The following is a 17,513-nucleotide window of genomic DNA, read 5'->3' as shown; positions in this document are numbered from 1 at the left end:
TGGAGGGGAGTGGGACCCGGATGGAACAAAATGGCAGGGAGTGGGGCCCAGATAGGACAAAATAATAGGCAGGAAGACAAAATGGCAGGCAGGGAGTGGGGCCCAGATAGGACAAAATGGTATCAGGTAAGTCCTGGCGGGGCTTTTTTTCTCCAGGCTTCCAGGGTGGGGGAGGGTGTGTCCGAGCTCCCGGAGAGGGAAGGGGGTGTGTCCGAGCCCCCGGCGAGGCAACCGGCCTTACACACATGCTTCCTCCGGATTGGTCCTTACCTTTTACCTGTTTTACATTTACCTGTCTTTCTGTGATTGGCTGGAGTAACATCACTTCAGCCCCCTGATTGGTTGCAGGCCAAGCCTTCACCTCAGCCTCTAGTTGGTTCTTTTCACTGTGTGTGTCTTTCTGCGTGGCCCACAGACCAGTCAGCACACTCCTCCCCCTTCCCAGTCCATAAAACCTCTGAACTTAGCCCTGCAGCCAGTGACCCTTGGTCGGGCCCCTCTCCTTGCTGAGAGGTTTTCTATGGCTTTCGCTTTATAAATCCCACTCTGCCTTATGCAATCTCTGGTGTCCGTGTGCCTTATTCTTCTTGACTGTGGGACAAGAACCTTGCGGGTGGTGGGAGTAAAAGAGCCGTAACACTCCCTCCCACTCGCTGAACGTCAGGAGTGAAAAAGCCAGCACAATAGGAGATGCTGAAAACCAGTCACTGCCTCCAGCACTGGGCGAGGGAAACTTTGGAATAGAGAAAAGGTTCTTCTATTTTCTTAGTGAATATCCATCTGTTTCAAGAATTAAAATGTCGGGTTTACCACTCCATGGTTCTCTGACTGTCTGAAAGACGCTCTGCAGCTTAGAGGATTGCTGTATTCATTTTCCTGTGAGACTGTCACAAAGACCCACCGACAAGGTGGATCAAAACAATGCAAATTTGTTCTCTTACAGTTTTGGGGGCCACATGTCCGACATCAGGATGTCACCAGGGCTGTGCTCTCTCTGAAGTCTGGAGGGGAAGGTCTGTTCCATGCCTTTCTCCTGGCTTCTAGTGTTGCTGACAATCCTTGCTGTTCCTTGGCTTTCAGATGGGCCATTCCAATCTCCGTCTCTGTCATCCTGTCGTCTTTCTGTGTGTCTGTCTCTGTGCCACTTTTCTTCATATAAGGACACCAGCCATGTTGGATTAGGGCCCACATCAATGACCTCATCTTAACTCAATCACTTCGGCTAATTCTCTTTCTGCAAATAAGGGCATTTTCACAAATACCTGGGTTTACTCAGGCCTTAGATATATACTTCTGGGGACACAATTCAACTTGTAATAGTTGCTAAGTAGAAATAGAACATTCACAAAGGCAGTAGTGTTAACCTCTACCTCAATAACAACCTTGAAATAGCACAGGAAATAATACGTGGAAATAAACACGGGTGTGGATAGAGATAGCCTCATGGAGTTAAAAGGTCAGATAATATCTAGGAGTAGTGAATGGGGAGTGGACGTGTTTGGCTCCATTAACGGGATAGTGAACAGGAACCGGTGTGGAAACCTGTGCCAGAGAAGCACATGCCAGATAGCCAGGCGTTTGTGTGTGAAGCTGCTCTTCGCATCAGCATTTCTTTCTTTATCTTCCTTTCTTTTTATTTTTGAGACAGAGTCTTGCTCTGTCGCTCAGGCTGGAGTGCCATAGCATGAAATTGGCTGACTACAAACTCCACCTCCTGCGTTCAGGTGATTCTCCTGACTCAGCCTCCTGAGTAGCTGGGATTACAGGCATCCAGCACCATGCCCGGGTAATTTTTGTATTTTTAGTAGAGATGGGGTTTCACCATCTTGGCCAGGCTGGTGTTGAACTCCTGACCTCATGATCCACCTGCCTCGGGCTCCCAAAGTGCTGTGATTACAGGCGTGAGCCACCATGCCTGGCCTTCTTTTTTTCTTTTTTTTCCGACATAGAGTCTTGCTCTGTTGCCCAGGCTGGAGCGCAGTGGTGCGATCTTGACTCACTGCAACCTCTGCCTCCCAGGTTCAAGCAATTCTCTGCCTCAGCCTCCCAATTAGCTGGAATTACAGGTGCCCACCACCATGCCTGGCTAATTTTTGTATTTTTAGTAGAGACGGGGTTTCACCATCTTGGCCAGGCTGGTCTTGAACTCCTGACTTTGTGATCCACCCACCTCGGCCTTCCAAAGTGTTGGGATTACAAGTGTGAGCCACAGGATGTCCGGCCTTTTTTTTTTTTTTTTTTTTTTTAATGGTGAAAAGATATACATATATTTAGAATTAGTCAGCTGGACTCAGTTTAGATGATTCCAATTTTGCTGGCAATATCCAAATCATCATAACGAGGAGTCAATCGAACATGTGCCTTCTCTCCATCAGGCCGAATCCGGGTGTTGACCTTGGCCACATCAACGTCACAGAGCTTCGTTACGGCCTGTTTGATCTGGTGCTTGTTGGCTTTAACATCCATAAAGGGAGCCGGGCACGGCGGCTCACGCCTGTAATCCCAGCACTTTGGGCGGCTGACACAGGCAGATCATCTGAGGTTGGGAGTTCGAGACCAACCTGACCAACGTGGTGAAACCCCGTCTCTACTAAAAATACAAAAATTAGCTGGGCGTGATGGCGCACACCTGTAATCCCAGCTCCTCGGGAGGCTGAAGCAGGAGAATTGTTTGAACCTGGGAGGCGGAGGTTGCGGTGAGCCGAGATCACGTCATTTGCACTCCAGCCTGGGCAACAACAGCAAAACTCCGTCTCAAGAAAAACAATCCACAATGAAGGGAAGCGTGTTGCTGTCTTCCTTCTTCTTCACGACAGACTCAGTGGTTGGCAGAAACTTGATGATAGCGTCGCAGCCGACCTCGTTTCTCCTGGGGGCGCTCTTCGGAGGATATTCCGGCTGTCTCCGGAGTCGCGGTGTCTTGGGCCGCTGGAAGGTGGGTGACACGCAGATGTTTTTTTTTCTGTGGCTGTGGACATCTTTCAACCCTGCCTCCTTGGCCTTCAAAGACTTTGCTTTGGGTTGGGTTTTGGGAGGGGCCAGGAGCTTCCTTCACTTTAGGCACCGTCTTGTGAAAAGGGTCCATTCAGTTTTATTCTTATTTTATTTTAAGTTCTGGGTACATGTGCAGGACGTGCAGGTTTGTGACATAGGGAAATGTGTGTCACAGCGGTTTGCTGCACGTGTCAACCCAATACCTAGGTATTAAGCCCAGCATGCATTAGCTATGTATCCTGATGCTCTCGCGCCCCCTTCACAGGCCTCAGTGTGTGATGTTCCCCTCCCTGTGTCCATGTGTTTCTCATAGTTCAGCTCCCACTGCTAAGTGAGAACATGCGGTGTTTGGTTTTCTGTTCCTGTGCTAGTTTGCTAAGGCATGCTTTATCCTATTGGTTAAAACCTAGTGTGCTGCTGAGACAGAGGCATAAAAACAGACCCAGTCGCTGAGCCCCCAGCCCCCAAACTTCCTGGGGAGACAGATGAAAACCCAGGCTATTTCAAAGTAGTGGATGAGGACATGGAATGACTGGAGGAAGCCCAAGGAGGACACTTGAGCCAAGCCTAGGAGAGAGTGCATGTTCTACCTCAGTCTCAGCACCGTGGACACTGGGGGTGGGCGATTCCTGTGGGGGGCTATCCTGGGCACTGTAGGCTGGTTAGCAGCATCCCTGGCTTCTACCAGCAGTTCTTCCTCCAGTTGTGACAACCAAAAAAATTCAAAATTGCCGCTGGTTGACCGGGTGCAGTGACTCACGCCTGTGATCCCAGCACTCTGGGAGGCTGAGGTGGGTGGACCATTTGAGGTCAGGCATTTGAGAGCAGCCTGACCAACACAGTGAAACCCTGTTTCTACTAAAAATACAAAAATTAGCTGGGCGTGGTGGTGCATGCCTCTAATCCCAGCTACTCGGGTGGCTGAGGCAGAAGAATCACTTGAATCTGGGAGGCGGTGGTTGTGAGCAGAGATTGTGCCACTGTACTCCAGCCTGGGTGACAGAGTGAGACCCTGTCTCAAAGAAAAAGAAAAAAAAGTGACCCAGCTGTGATTCAAACTCCGGTTGCATCCTTTGAATTTGTGCTGAATCATCATTCTACCAACGGAATTGGGACACTTAAAACATTTGCTCCATGAAAGAATGTTAGCAAAGCAGCAGGTGACCCTGGTACATTTCATAGTACTTAGTTTAGAAATCAGACAATTTTTCAGTATCCTTCAGTTGCAAAATACTCATCGCGAAATTATTAATGTTCCATTTTCATTATTGCTATCTAACAAATCACCCCCAAATTTAGTGGCTTAAAACAGAGATTTGGCAAACTGTTTTGTTTGTTTTTGGTGGAGGGAGGAAGGGAGGGAGGGAGGTGGCTCCCCTACCCAAGGTCTTTGACGGTCCAACCTCCCTCACCACCATCCCACCTGCAAAGGGAGGGCACGGAACTGTTTTCTGTTCTGTGACTCCATAGGCGCAGACTTTTTTTTTTTTTTTGAGAAGGGCCAGAGAATGAATATTTTCAGTGTTGATGGCTGTGTTTCTACTACTCTGCCATTACAGCATGAGAGCATTATAGTGTGACTGTGTGCCAATAAAGCTTTGCTTACAAAACAACGTAGTGGGCCAGATTTGGTTTGTATATGGTAGTTTGCTGACTCCTGGCTTAAAACACAATTATGTGGTTCTAGGGCTTAACTGGCTCAGCTGAGTGGTTCTAATTTGGAGTCCATCATGACATTGCAGCCAGATAATGTCTGGGGCTGGGATTGTCTGAAGACTTCTTCACTCACATGCCTTGCTTCTGGGCTCTGAAGGTTGAAACAGCTTGGGGCTGGTTGGGCATCTGTATCTTAAAGATGTCTCTCATATTCCTATTCCATTTTTTCCCCCCATTCCAATTTATAAAAAAAAAACCCAAATTAAAATATGCCTCGCCACGTGACTAGCTTGGACTTCCTTACAACATGGCTGTCTCCCAGTGAGGCTGCCCCAAGAGACTTAGGATGATACTTTCAATATTTCTTAGGATCTGACTTTAGGAGTCACAGGCATCGCTTCTGCTTTCTTCTATTGGTTAAAGTCTAGTCATAGGTCCAGTTCTGATTCAAGGGGAAGGGACGACACAAGGAATAAATACTGGATAGATAGCTCTTCGGGTACCATCTTTGGCAACAAGCCACCAGTTTGCTTTTTCAGAAAACTTGCTGACTTCCAGATGCTGATATTCTTGTGGCCCAATAAAGATGACACGAACCCAAATAACATGGCTAGGATGGAAATACATACCTTTATGTGATAACTGTTCATAGCAGAAGGTCTTATATCCTCCCTTTGGTAGATAGTTTACTGCAGAAATCTGAAGAGAATGTTATTGATGTCCTCTGTAGGGACATGGATGAATCCAGAAACCATCATTCTCAGCGAACTGACACGAGAACAGAAAATCAAACACCGCATGTTCTCACTCATAGGAGGATATTGAACAATAAGAACACATGGACACAGGGAGGGGAGCATCACACACTGGGGTCTGTTGAGGTGGGGCTAGGGGAGGGATAGCAGGGGGTGGGGAGGTTGGGAGGGATAACACAGGGAGAAATGCCAGATATAGGTGATGGGGGGATGGAGGCAGCAAACCACCTTCCCACATATGTACCTATGCAACAATCCTGCATGATCTGCATATGTACTCCAGAACGTAAAGTACAATTTAAAAAAGAAAAAAAAAAAAGGAACAACAGACACATTGAGGGGGTGGGGTGGAAGGAGGGAGAGGGGCAGAAAAAGTAACTATTGGGTACTAGGCGTAGTACCTAGGTGAGGAAATAATCCATACAATAAACCCTGTGACATGAATTTACCTATATTACAAACCTGCAGGTGTACCCCCAAACTTAAAAGTAAAAATGAAGAGGCTGGGCGTGGTGGCTCACGCCTGTAATCCCCGCACTTTGGGAGGCCGAGGCGGGTGGATCACGAGGTCAAGAGATCGAGACCATCCTGGTCAACATGGTGAAACCCCGTCTCTACTAAAAATACAAAAAATTAGCTGGGCATGGTGGCGCGTGCCTGTAATTCCAGCTACTCAGGAGGCCGAGGCAGGAGAATTGCCTGAACCCAGGAGGCGGAGGTTGCGGTGAGCCGAGATGGCGCCATTGCACTCCAGCCTGGGTAACAAGAGTGAAACTCTGCCTCAAAAAAAAAAAAAAAAAGTAAAAATGAATTCAAAAAAATTCACTCTGACTGTAAGAATAGTGGTTATTTGATATATTTCTGGAGGCTTACTGTTGAAAACCACACAGAGTGGAGAGTTGATATACAGGCTGAGAAGTAAATAGTCTGGATAACATGTGTGCATTATGGGAGGATGTGTTAAACCCTGGCCAGGCCTGCTGGCTTCAGACAGCTCACGGGTCAACTTTAGACTCTGGAGGAAGGACTTTCACCCCACTTTCCATCTGCACGTTATGTCAAGTCAGGAGTCCCTGACATCTGTCAGAGACCACACAGATGTGTGTGTTTGCTGTACAGCAGGGGCAGTGTGCCCTTGAGCTTCTGCTAAATATGCTGAATCCACCCATCGCAAGCTGAGATCAAGGCTTCATGCTGTCTAGTTATCTCCCTGGGACTTTTGCCCTTTCTGTTTCCACATAAACAGCATGCCTGGGCAGAGTACCAGGAGCTACTTCCGTTAGGTTGGTGCAAAAGTAATGGCGTTTAAGAAAATTGCAATTACTTTCTTTTTTTTCAGATGGAGTCTTGCTCTGTCGCCCAGGCTGGCGTGCAGTGGTGCCATCTCAGCTCACTGCAAACTCCGCCTCCCAGGTTCAAGCAATTCTCTCCCTCAGCCTCTTGAGGAGCTGGGATTACAGGTGCACACCACTATGCCTAGCTAATGTTTGTATTTTTAGTAGAGACGGGGTTTCACCATGGTGGCCAGGTTGGTCTTGAATTCCTAACCTCGTGATCCACCCGCCTCAGCCTCCCAAAGTGCTGGGATTACAGGTGTGAGCCAGTGTGCCCAGCTAACAGTGAGTTTTTAACACAGAATCCATAACTTCTCTCCCATTTTGTACCCTCCTCTAACCAGATAAATGCAAATTAATATGCAAAACATTTGCATCTGAAAGAAATCTGGAGGCCGGGCGCTGTGGCTCATGGCCAAGGCGGGCAGATCACGAGGTCAGGAGTTTGAGACTAGTCTGGCCAACATAGTGAAACCCCGTCTCTACTAAAAATACAAAAAAAAATTAGCCAGGCATGGTGGTGGGCGCCTGTAGTCCCAGCTACTTGGGAGGCTGAGGCAGGAGAATCACTTGAACCCAGGAGGTAGAGGTTGCAGTGAGCCGAGGTTGTGCCACTGCACTCCAGCCTACGAGACAGAGCGAGACTCTGTCTCAAAAAGAAAGAAAGAAAGAAAGAAATCTGGAGACTTTTATGTCATTTTTATTGATTTTTAAAAAATTTTTTTCTTGTTTTTTGAGATGGAGTCTCACTCTGTCGCCCAGGCTGAAGTGCAATGGCATGATCTCAGCTCACTGCAACCTTCGCCTCCTGGGTTCAGGTCCTCAGGATTACAGGTCCTGCCTCAGCCTCTCAAGTAGCTGGGACTACAGGCATTTGCCACTGTACCTGGCTAAGTTTTGTATCATTAGTAGAGACAAGGTTTCACCATTTTTTTTTTTTGAGACAGAGTCTGGCTTTGTTGCCCAGGCTGGAATGCAATGGTGTGATCTCCACTCAATGCAACCTCCACCTCCCGGGTTCAAGTGATCCCCCTGCCTCAGCCTCCCAAGTAGTCGGGATTACAGGTGTGCACCACCACACCCAGCTAATTTTTGTATTTTTAGTGGAGACGGGGTTTCACTATGTTGGCTAGGCTGGTCTCGAACCCCTGACATCAAATGATCCACCTGACTCGGCCTCCCAAAGTGCTGGGATTACAGGTGTGAGCCACCGCGCCCGGCCCATTTTCACTGATGTTTCTATCAGGTTCATCAACCTTGCCAGAAAACCTGCAGATTCTGCAGATATTCTTACTGGACAAGCACCCGCGAGTGTGAACATTTCAGCAGGGGATGGGAGGAAGGAGAAGCAGTCATGGGGACATTCTTCACCCCAGGGGACCAGTGATGCTCCATTTAATGGCACTTGCAGATCGAGTCCCATTTCTGCTTTGAACAGAATGTTCGAGTACCCGAGAGACAGAACAAAGTGCTGGACTCTGTTCTTCACATCATTAACCTTAATGACATTCAGACAATTCCCATCCATCCACAGAGTCCTAGAGGGTTTTGAGATCCAAAACATTATTTTACCATTGTCTCACCAAATTTATAGGCATCTTGTCTGCAGCACTGGGGAGTAGGTATGTGAATCTTCCAGGGACAAAGGTCCTCTGCTTCCTCACAGGGATTCTCCAACAATCCCTTCCTGGCTGCCACAAACACAGCATGTCCCTCTCCCTTTGTCCCTGCACCGTGCAAACAACATTTAATGCACTTTTGTTTTTTTTGAGACAAAGTCTCACTCAGGCATGATCTTGGCTCACTGCAACCTCCACCTCTCAGGTTCAAGCAATTCTCCTGTCTCAGCTGCCCAAGTAGCTGGGATTACAGGTGTGTACAAACACACCAGCTAATTTTTGTACTTTTTTTTTTTTGAGATGGGGTCCCTCTCAGTTGCCCAGGCTGGAGTGCAGTGGTGCGATCTTGGCTCACTGTAACCTCTGCCTCCCAGAGTCAAGTGATTCTCCTGCCTCAGCCTCCCGAGTAGCTGGGACTACAGATATACACCACCATGCCCAGCTAATTTTTGTAGTTTTAATAGAGACGGGGTTTCACCATGTTGGCCAGGCTGGTCTCGAACTCCTGGCCTCAAGTGATCTACTTGTGTCTCAGCCTCCCAACGGGCTGGGTCAGGCGTGAGCCACCACACCCCACCTAATGTCACCACTATCTAATTGACTGTCTAATTCCAGAACATTTTCATCATCTCTCCCTGAAAACCTCCCCACCCATTAGCAGTCACTCTCCGTCCCCCGCCCCTGGCAGCCACGAGTCTCCTTTCTGTCTCTGTGTATGCGTCTGTTCTGGACATTGCATGTGAGTGGACTCATGCGCTCTGTGGCTTTCGCGTCTGGCTTCCTTCACTCGGCGGGACGTTTTCAGGCTCATCCGTGGGGTGGCAAGCGGCAGAGCTGCATTCCTCTCCGTGACTGAGTGATGCTGCTGGATGGATAAGGCCGACTTTGAACATGTGGGTTGTTTCTGCTTTGCGGCTATTATGAATAATACCGCTATGAATATTTGTGTACAGGTTTTTGTGTGGATGTATCATTTCTCTTGGGTGTAAGAGTGGGATTGCTGGGTCATAGAGTAACACTATGTTTACCTTTCTCAGAAACTGCTGTTTCTGAAAGTGGGTCTGCCACTTTCCTGACTTAACTGTTTGGTTGCCTGAGTTTACTGTGAGGGGCAGAGAATATTCCTGGCTGGGCGCGGTGTTTCATGCCTATAATCCCAGCTCTTTGGGAGGCCAAGGCAGGTGGATCACTTGAGGTCAGGAGTTCACTACCAGCCTGGCCAACATGGAGAAACCTCGACTCTACAGGGGCCCGCCACCACGCCAGGCTAATGTTTGTAAAAATACAGAAATTAGCTGAGTGTGGTGGTGTGCACCTGCAATCTCAGCTACTCACGAGGCTGAGGCAGAAGAATCACTTGAGCCTGGGAGGCAGAGGTTTCAGGGAGCCGAGATCGCATCACTGCACTCCAGCCTGGGGGACAGAGTGAGACTCTGTCTCAAAAAAAAAAAAAAAAAAAAAAAAAGTTGCTGTCGAACACTACCATTGATTCTTTTCTTTCTTTTTCTTCTTCTTCTTTTTTTTTTTTTTCTTGAGACAGGGTCTCACTCTATCGCCCAGGCGATAGTGTGACGCGATCTTGGAGTGCAGTGATGCAATCTCGACTCACTGCAACCTCCACCTTCCTGGTTCAAGCAATTCTCCTGCCTCAGCCTCCCAAGTAGCTGGGATTATGGGCACCTGCCACCCCACCCAGCTAATTTTCATATATTTAGTAGAGGTGGGGTTTAACCATGTTGGCCAGGTTGGTCTCGAACTCGTGATCTCAAGTGATCCATCCGCCTCAGCCTCCCAAAGTGCTGGGATTATAGGCGTGAGACACTGAGACTGGCCTCTTGAATTATTTTCTAGGAGAAGCCAAGAACCCTCCTGGGCTAAGCCTCAGTTTTGGGGCTCTCCTGTGCCTCCTCAGCATCACATCTAGAGGAGAGGGTGAAACAGAAGGGAGAGCTGTTCTTTTGGACTGCCTTGAAATAAAGGTTGATCCATGGGTTTATGTATTGTCATTCATTCTCATTCTCTCTTCCTCTCTCATTCTCTCCCGCCCCTTAAGTTAACTTTTCTTTTCTTTTCTTTTCTTTTTTTTTGAGACGAAGTTTCCCTCTTGTTACCCAGCTGGAGTGCAATGGCGCAATCTCGGCTCGGCACAACCTCCGCCTCCTGGGTTCAGGCAATTCTCCTGCCTCAGCCTCCCGAGTAGCTGGGATTACAGGCACACGCCACCATGCCCAGCTAATTTTTTGTATTTTTAGTAGAGACGGGGTTTCACCATGTTGACCAGGATAGTCTCGATCTCTTGATCTCGTGATCCACCCGCCTCAGCCTTCCAAAGTGCTGGGATTACAGGCGTGAGCCACCGCGCCTGGCTTAAGTTAGCTTTTCTAAACCCTGCCTGGATGAGGATGAGAAAAAGAAGGAGGGGACACTTTAGGATGCTGCAAAACAAAAATAGAACAACAACAACAACAACAAAAGAAAGAAAGAGAAAGAAAGAAAAAGAAAGAGAAAGAAAGAAAGAAAAAAGAGAAACAAATCTGACCACTGCCTATCCCTCCTTGCCAACAAAAAGCCATGCATTAAAAAAACAAAACAAAACAAAACAAAAAAACAAAAAAACTGCCTTTCACTGCATAGACAGCAGAGGGCGCGCTTGAGCTATAACTCGCGGAAGACTCAAACCAGCCTCTGAGAAAAGCCAGGTGGATCTGTGAACAAAGTACTGCAGGAAGAAAGCAGAAAAGCAGCTGGAGGTACACACCTGCACAGGCGCGCGAACACACCCCCGAGGAAGTGAACCAAGGGGAAATGAAATATCCTCAGATGAGCATTTGGAGATAGGAAAAACACCTTGAAACAGAAATCCAAAAAGTACAGGTTTTTTTTTCTTCTTTTGACATGGAGTCTCACACTGTCGCCCAGGCCAGAGTGCAGTGGTGTGATCTCGGCTCACTGCAACCTCCGCCTCCTGGGTTCAAGTGATTCTCCTGTCTCAGCCTTCCAAGGAGCTGAGATAACAGGCGCGCCCAGCATGGCCGGCTAATTTTTTGTATTTTTTGTAGAGACCAAGTTTCACCATATTAGCCAGGACGGTCTCGATCTCCTGACCTCATAATCCGCCCACCTCGGCCTTCCAAAGTACTGGGATTATAGGCGTGAGCCACCACCACACTTGGCCAAAATGTATTTTTTTTTTTTTTTAAGTTAAAAAAGGAGGCAGAAAATGAATAAAAAATAAAAAGTCATATCAGAAGTGAAGACTAAATTAAAAGGTGGTCAAAAGAGAAGAGATCTAAATGTAAATTTAAGAAAGAGCATTTTGTTTTATTTTATTTTTTGAGGCAGAGCCTCTCTCTGTCTCCCAGGCTAGAGTGCGGTGGCACTATCTTGGCTCCCTGCAACCTCCAGCTCCCGGGTTCAAGCTACTCTCCTGCCTCAAGTGGCTGAGATTATAGGCATGCGCCACCACATCTGGCTATTTTTTGTATTTTTAGTAGAGATAGCGTTTTACCATGTTGGCCAGGCTGGTCTCGAACTCCTGTCCTTGGGTGATCTGCCTGCCTCGGTCTCCCAAAGTGCTGGGATTACAAGCATGAGTCACTGCACCCGGCCAAGAAGGAGCAGTTAAGAAAGGCACCAAAACAACAAAGATAAGGCCATAAGAAAAAGAACAGAAAGAGTCGTAGATGCTGCGGCTGCAATACACGACAGGCAGAGAATACACGCTGCATAAATAATGCGTGTTCCTGAGAAAGAAGAACAAGCAAAGGGCCCGGGCACGGTGGGTCACGCCTGTAATCCTAGCACTTTGGGAGGCCGAGGTGGATGGATTGCCTGAGGTTAGGAGTTCAAGACCAGCCTGGGCAACAAGGTGAGACTCTGTCTCTACTAAAATACAGAAAATTAGCCGGGCATGGCAGCGCGTGCCTGTGATCCCAGCTACTGGGGAGGCTGAAACGGGAGAATCGCTTGAACCTGGGAGGTGGAGGTTGCAGTGAGCTGAGATTGTGCCATTGCACTCCAGCCTGGGCGACAGAGAAAGACTCCATCTCAAAAACAACAACAAAAACAAAGGAAGAAACATATTTGAAACTGTCATCAAAGAATACTTTTCAAAAACAAAAGAAGACTGAACCTGTATCTTAAAAGAACCCACCAATTCCTTGGGAAATTTTACCTGGTGATTACAACTTCTAGACATTGAACTAATATAATTATTAGACTTCAGAAGTAAATTTAAAAAGAGAGAGAGCCTCAAAACAAAACAAAAAGAAGTATACTTTAAAGGAACAAGATAATCAGGCTGGCCTCAGACTCCTCAAAAGCAAGCCAATGATAATGCAGCAGTTTGAATAAACTGTAAACAAATACTGATATAGCCATTATACAAGCACCAAAAATCAGGCTTTACCCCATAAATACGTATAATTTTAAGTTGACAACTAAAAAAATAAAGGCTAGGCAGAAGCATACTAGATAAATAAAAGCATAGAAAGCAGGGCTTGCAATCTTGGCATCAAAGTTGAATTCAAGCCAAAAAGCATTAAGCATGACAAAGATGGTCACTTTTCAGTGTCAGAAGTCGCTGTTCACAGTGAGGGTATGAGCTGTCTGCATCTCTGCCTCGAATTACAGAGTGATCATTTTTGTAAAGCAAAAACTACAGAGTATGCAAAGAGACACAGAAACATTCCAGCAGTAGGAGATTTTAGCACAACACTCTCAGTATAAGACGTATCAAATTGGGCCCCAAATAGGTAAGAATTAGGATACCTAATGGGCATAAATAGGATTTATGGATCTAGGCTGGATGTGGTGGCTCATCCCTGTAATCCCAGCACTTTGGGAGGCCAAGGTGGGTGGATCACCTGAGGCCAGGAGTTACAAAATACAAAGATTAGCCAGACGTGATGGCGGGCACCTGTAATCCCAGTTACTCGGGAGGCTGAGGCAGGAGAATCACTTGAACCCAGGAAGTGGAGGTTGCAGTGAGCCGAGATCTTGTCACTGCACTCCAGACTGGGTGACAGAGCAAGACTTTGTCTTAAAAAAAAAAAAAAAAGAATAGCCAAAACAGCCTTGAAAAATAAGAACAAAGTTGGAGGCTTCATATTTCCTAATGTCAAAACTTACTACAAAGTCACAGTAATTAAAGCAGTGTGGTGCTGGCATAAAGACAGCTACATAGATCAATGGAATAGAATACACTGAAATTTTCTAAAGGATAATTTTTTCAATTTCCAACTTTTATACAGTTGAACATTCGTAAGCAAGTTTGTGTTCTTTGAATCATTGAGAGCTTTTGAGCATGTAGCAATATCCTGCAGAATTTCTGCCTGACTGTGTTAAAGATGGGTAAGTATTAAATGTCTCATGCAGCGGGGTGCAGTGACTCACGCCTGTAATCCCAGCACTTTGGGATGCCAAGGCAGGCGGATCACTTGAGGTCAGGAGTTTGAAACCAGCCTGGCCAACATGGTGAAACCCCGTCTCTATTAGAAATACAAAAATGAGCTGGGCATGGTGGTGGGCACCTGTAATCCCAGCTACTCGGGAGGCTGAGGCAGGAGAATCACTCGAATGCAAGAGGCAGAGGTTGCAAGACTCCATCTCAAAAAAAAAAAAAAAGTCTCATGGAGGAAGTAAGTCAGTTTTGTAGAATGACCTCGCTGCAAGATGCCCTTCCAGTGCCAGGAAGTGGATTATATTCCAGGAGCCATGAGGGAGAGTTTACAGAAGTCCGTTCTCCCCTTCATCCTAATTGTAGCACTGTGGAAACATGACATGGCTGCCTGGCTATCCTGTATTTATCAGCTTCTCCTGCATTTGGATGGGGGGCGTGTAACTACATGCTCTAAGTAGGTGCTTACCTAAGACCACAGTCCCCGGGAGTAAAATCAATGTAGAAGAGCAGGTACAAAGGAGTCAGCTGACTTGGTTGACATAAAAATAAATCATGGTCATTGTTTAAGCCTCAGCATTTTTTTTTGTACTGGCTCATTAGAAAAATGAATAGAGTTTGACAACAGTCTTTCAAGTCTGTTGGTGCTGCCGAGCACCGCAGTTCCCAAGGAACGTAATACTTCTTTACACACATCATTCTTGTAGGAGGGTAACTACAGTGACATCCCGTGTGACTTCCCTGTCTTCGTAACTGGGCCCATGGCTGTGGGAACCCATGTGAGTCATACGCCTCTCTGAAAATATTTTTTTCACACTGTATTACTCCTGGGCCCCATGGAAATAATTGCAGAAAGTGTTTGTTATTACACTGAGCTAAGACAGAGAAGTGAACTTAAATCAGGACTCCGTCTCATGTTCTTGTAATTTTCCATTCTAATTACTGGATATCGGTGGTATTCCTAGTCCTTGAAAACTAATCTTTGCTCAAAACCAGTATTAGTAGGCTCTGGAAAGTTTATGTATTTCTCCTTTGTATTTCTTCCTCCCTCCCTCCCTCCCTCCCTTCCTGCCTCCCTCCCTTCCTTTTTTTCTGTCTTTCTTTTTGAGACAGAGTTAGGCTCTAGTCACCCAGGCTGGAATGCAATGGCGTGATCTTGGCCCACTGCAACCTCTGCCTCCCAGGCTCTAGCTATTCTCCTGCCTCAGCCTCCTAAATAGTTTGGATTACAGGCACACGCCACCACACCCAGCTAATCTTGTATTTTTAGTAGAGACAGGGTTTCACCATGTTGGCCAGGTTGGTCTCGAACTCCTGACCTGACCTCAGGTTATCCGCCCCCCTCTGCTCCCAAAGTGCTGAGATTACAGGCATGAGCAATCACGCCCGCCTTTCCTTTGTATTTTCTAACTGTGTCTGCACTATGGCCTTACAGCAGTGTCTGACTTTCTGGTTACCCAGCCTTGCCTTCACTCAGGGGCATTTAGTTGGAGAACTGACTCGTGCCTGGAACCAGGAGAAAAGCCATGACTCTAGATGGATGAGTCCAGTCTGGCCGTTATACTGTGGCTCTTCTGTGCAATGTTGTTTTTTTTGAGATGGACTCTCACTCTGTTGCCCAGGCTGGAGTGCAATGGCATGGTCTCGGCTCTCTGCAACCTCCACTTTCCGGGTTCAAGCCATTCTCCTGCCTCAGCCTCCTTAGTAGCTCCTTACAGGCTCTCATCACCACACCCAGCTAATTTTTGTATTTTTTAGTAGAGACAGGGTTTCACTATGTTGGCCAGGCTGGTCTCGAACTCCTTACCTCAGGTGATCCACCCACCTCGGCCTCCCAAATTGCTGAGATTACAGGCATGAGCCACTGCACCCAGCACAAGGAACGTCTTTAACCCAGCGCAAGGAATATCTTTAGTGAGCTGTTGGTTGAATTCATTTCTCAAAAACCTGTGATAAATTTATCACCACTAGATGTCTCTCTTGCGTCAGCCATTCCCTAGGACCTGCTGCATAACTATACCCTGTTGCCTGGTGCAATAACCAGCATCACTCTGCCTCCTCGGGATTAATTGCCACCACCTGGGCTCAATCACAGCAGGCTCTGCCTGTCTCCACTGAAACATTTAAACTCACTTCAAAAGTAATGCTTTCTGCTGGCATTCCTAGACCAGAAAAACAAGTCAGCCTTATTCTTTACAAAAGATTTCCTATTCTTTGTTAAAGATTAAGAGGAGACTTCTGGGTTCACAAAGACAACGTTTCCATTTTTTTAAACCGTAATCTAAAATCTGAGCTGACATCTATCTATCGATTATCTATGTCTTTCTATTTAGGCATCTGCATCTATCTACATAAACTCTGAAACCGTTTTAGAAGTAACCCAGGCCATACACATGAAATAGGCTGTGTTTTTCCATTCACGTCTGTGGCATTTTTAATTAACGATACTGGGTGTGTGTTGATAAATTGAAGATTATGACTCACGTGGATAGGTTTAAGAGTGGAGGTTTTTTGTGTGTGTGTCTGTGTCTGTGTGTGTCTGTGTGTGTATGTGTCTGTGTGTGTGTGTCTCTGTGTGTCTGTGTCTGTGTGGTCATGGGGCTTCTGGACATGCCATGCCCTGGGCTGGACGTCTATTCCTTCACCTCTGCACCTGCCTAATTGTCATTAAACTATCAGGACCCAGCCCGGATGATGTCCCTTCCTAGAAGTGATCCCTGATCCTGGAGGTCCCATTCTCTGGACTTCCCTTACCCCTAGAATCTCTGTTTAGTTAGCTAATTAATCAATCAATTAATTAATTTTTGAGATGGAGTCTATCACCCAGGCTGGAGTGCGGGTGGCATGACCTCAGCTCACTGCCACCTCCACCTCCTGGGTTCAAGCGATTCTCCTCCCTCAGCCTCCTGAATAGCTGGGATTACAGGTGCCCCTGCCACCATGCCCAGCTAATTTTTGTATTTTTAGCAGAGATGGCGTTTCGCCATCAGACTCAGGCTGGTCTCGAACTCCTGACCTTGAGATCTGCCACCCCTGGGCCTCCCAAAGTGCTGGGATTATAGGCGTGAGCCACTGCACCGGCCTTATTACCCCAATTTTTAGCATAGCATTTATTTATACTAAATAGTTCCTTTCTTATTAATTGAGAACACCCTAAGAACACTCATCCTGTTTTACTATGCAAGGAGATTTATCATAATATTAATATCTGTTACCAATTTGTCTTGTTCGTTATTAAAGCCTTGGAAATATTTGAACAAAAAGGTTCTGGAATACTGAAAAGTCTTTAGAAGTGGTTGTTCTGTCCTATGTTAACAGTCTTTGAAGAAAAAGTTATCATTCTGTTTTTCACACTTGTTCATCTGCTTCACTGGTTGTAATTCACATCTCTGCATTCCTAAACAAGATAAATACCTGGGGTTTGCTCCACTAAATCAAAAGATAGGCTGGGCACAGTGGCTCACGCCTGTAATCCAGGCACTTTGGGAGGCCGAGGCGGGCAGATCATGAGGTCAGGAGTTTGAGACCAGCCTGACCAACATGGTGAAACCCCATCTCTACTAAAAACAATACAAAAAAAATACAAAAATTAGATGGGCATGGTGATGCCCACCTGTAATCCCAGCTACTCAGGAGGCTGAGGCAGGAGAATTGCTCAAACCCGGGAGGCGGAGGTTGCGTTGAGCCGAGATCGCACCACTGCACCCAGTCTGGGCGACAGAGTGAGACTCCATCTCAAAAAAAAAAAAAAAAGGAA

At 46.7% G+C, this 17,513-nt stretch overlaps 1 protein-coding gene across 1 annotated transcript in view; it reads left to right on the top strand.

The window, feature by feature from the left end:
- The window catches only part of ELSPBP1 (epididymal sperm binding protein 1), a 105,011-nt gene that overhangs the window by 28,985 nt on the left and 58,513 nt on the right, over positions 1-17,513 (top strand). The window contains exons 6-7 of the mRNA XM_064380776.1: positions 944-1,013; positions 2,376-2,935. The gene's annotated coding sequence lies outside the window, so the exon portion shown is untranslated. The remainder of the gene's footprint in view (positions 1-943; positions 1,014-2,375; positions 2,936-17,513) is intronic.

Source organism: Aotus nancymaae, unplaced genomic scaffold (genome assembly GCF_030222135.1).
Source record: "Aotus nancymaae isolate 86718 unplaced genomic scaffold, 86718_ANA_hifiasm-v0.15.2.pri h1tg000028l, whole genome shotgun sequence".
Taxonomy (NCBI): Eukaryota; Metazoa; Chordata; class Mammalia; order Primates; family Aotidae; genus Aotus; species Aotus nancymaae.
Note: the sequence above shows the minus strand (reverse complement) of the source record. Positions and strands in the feature narration are given on the sequence as shown.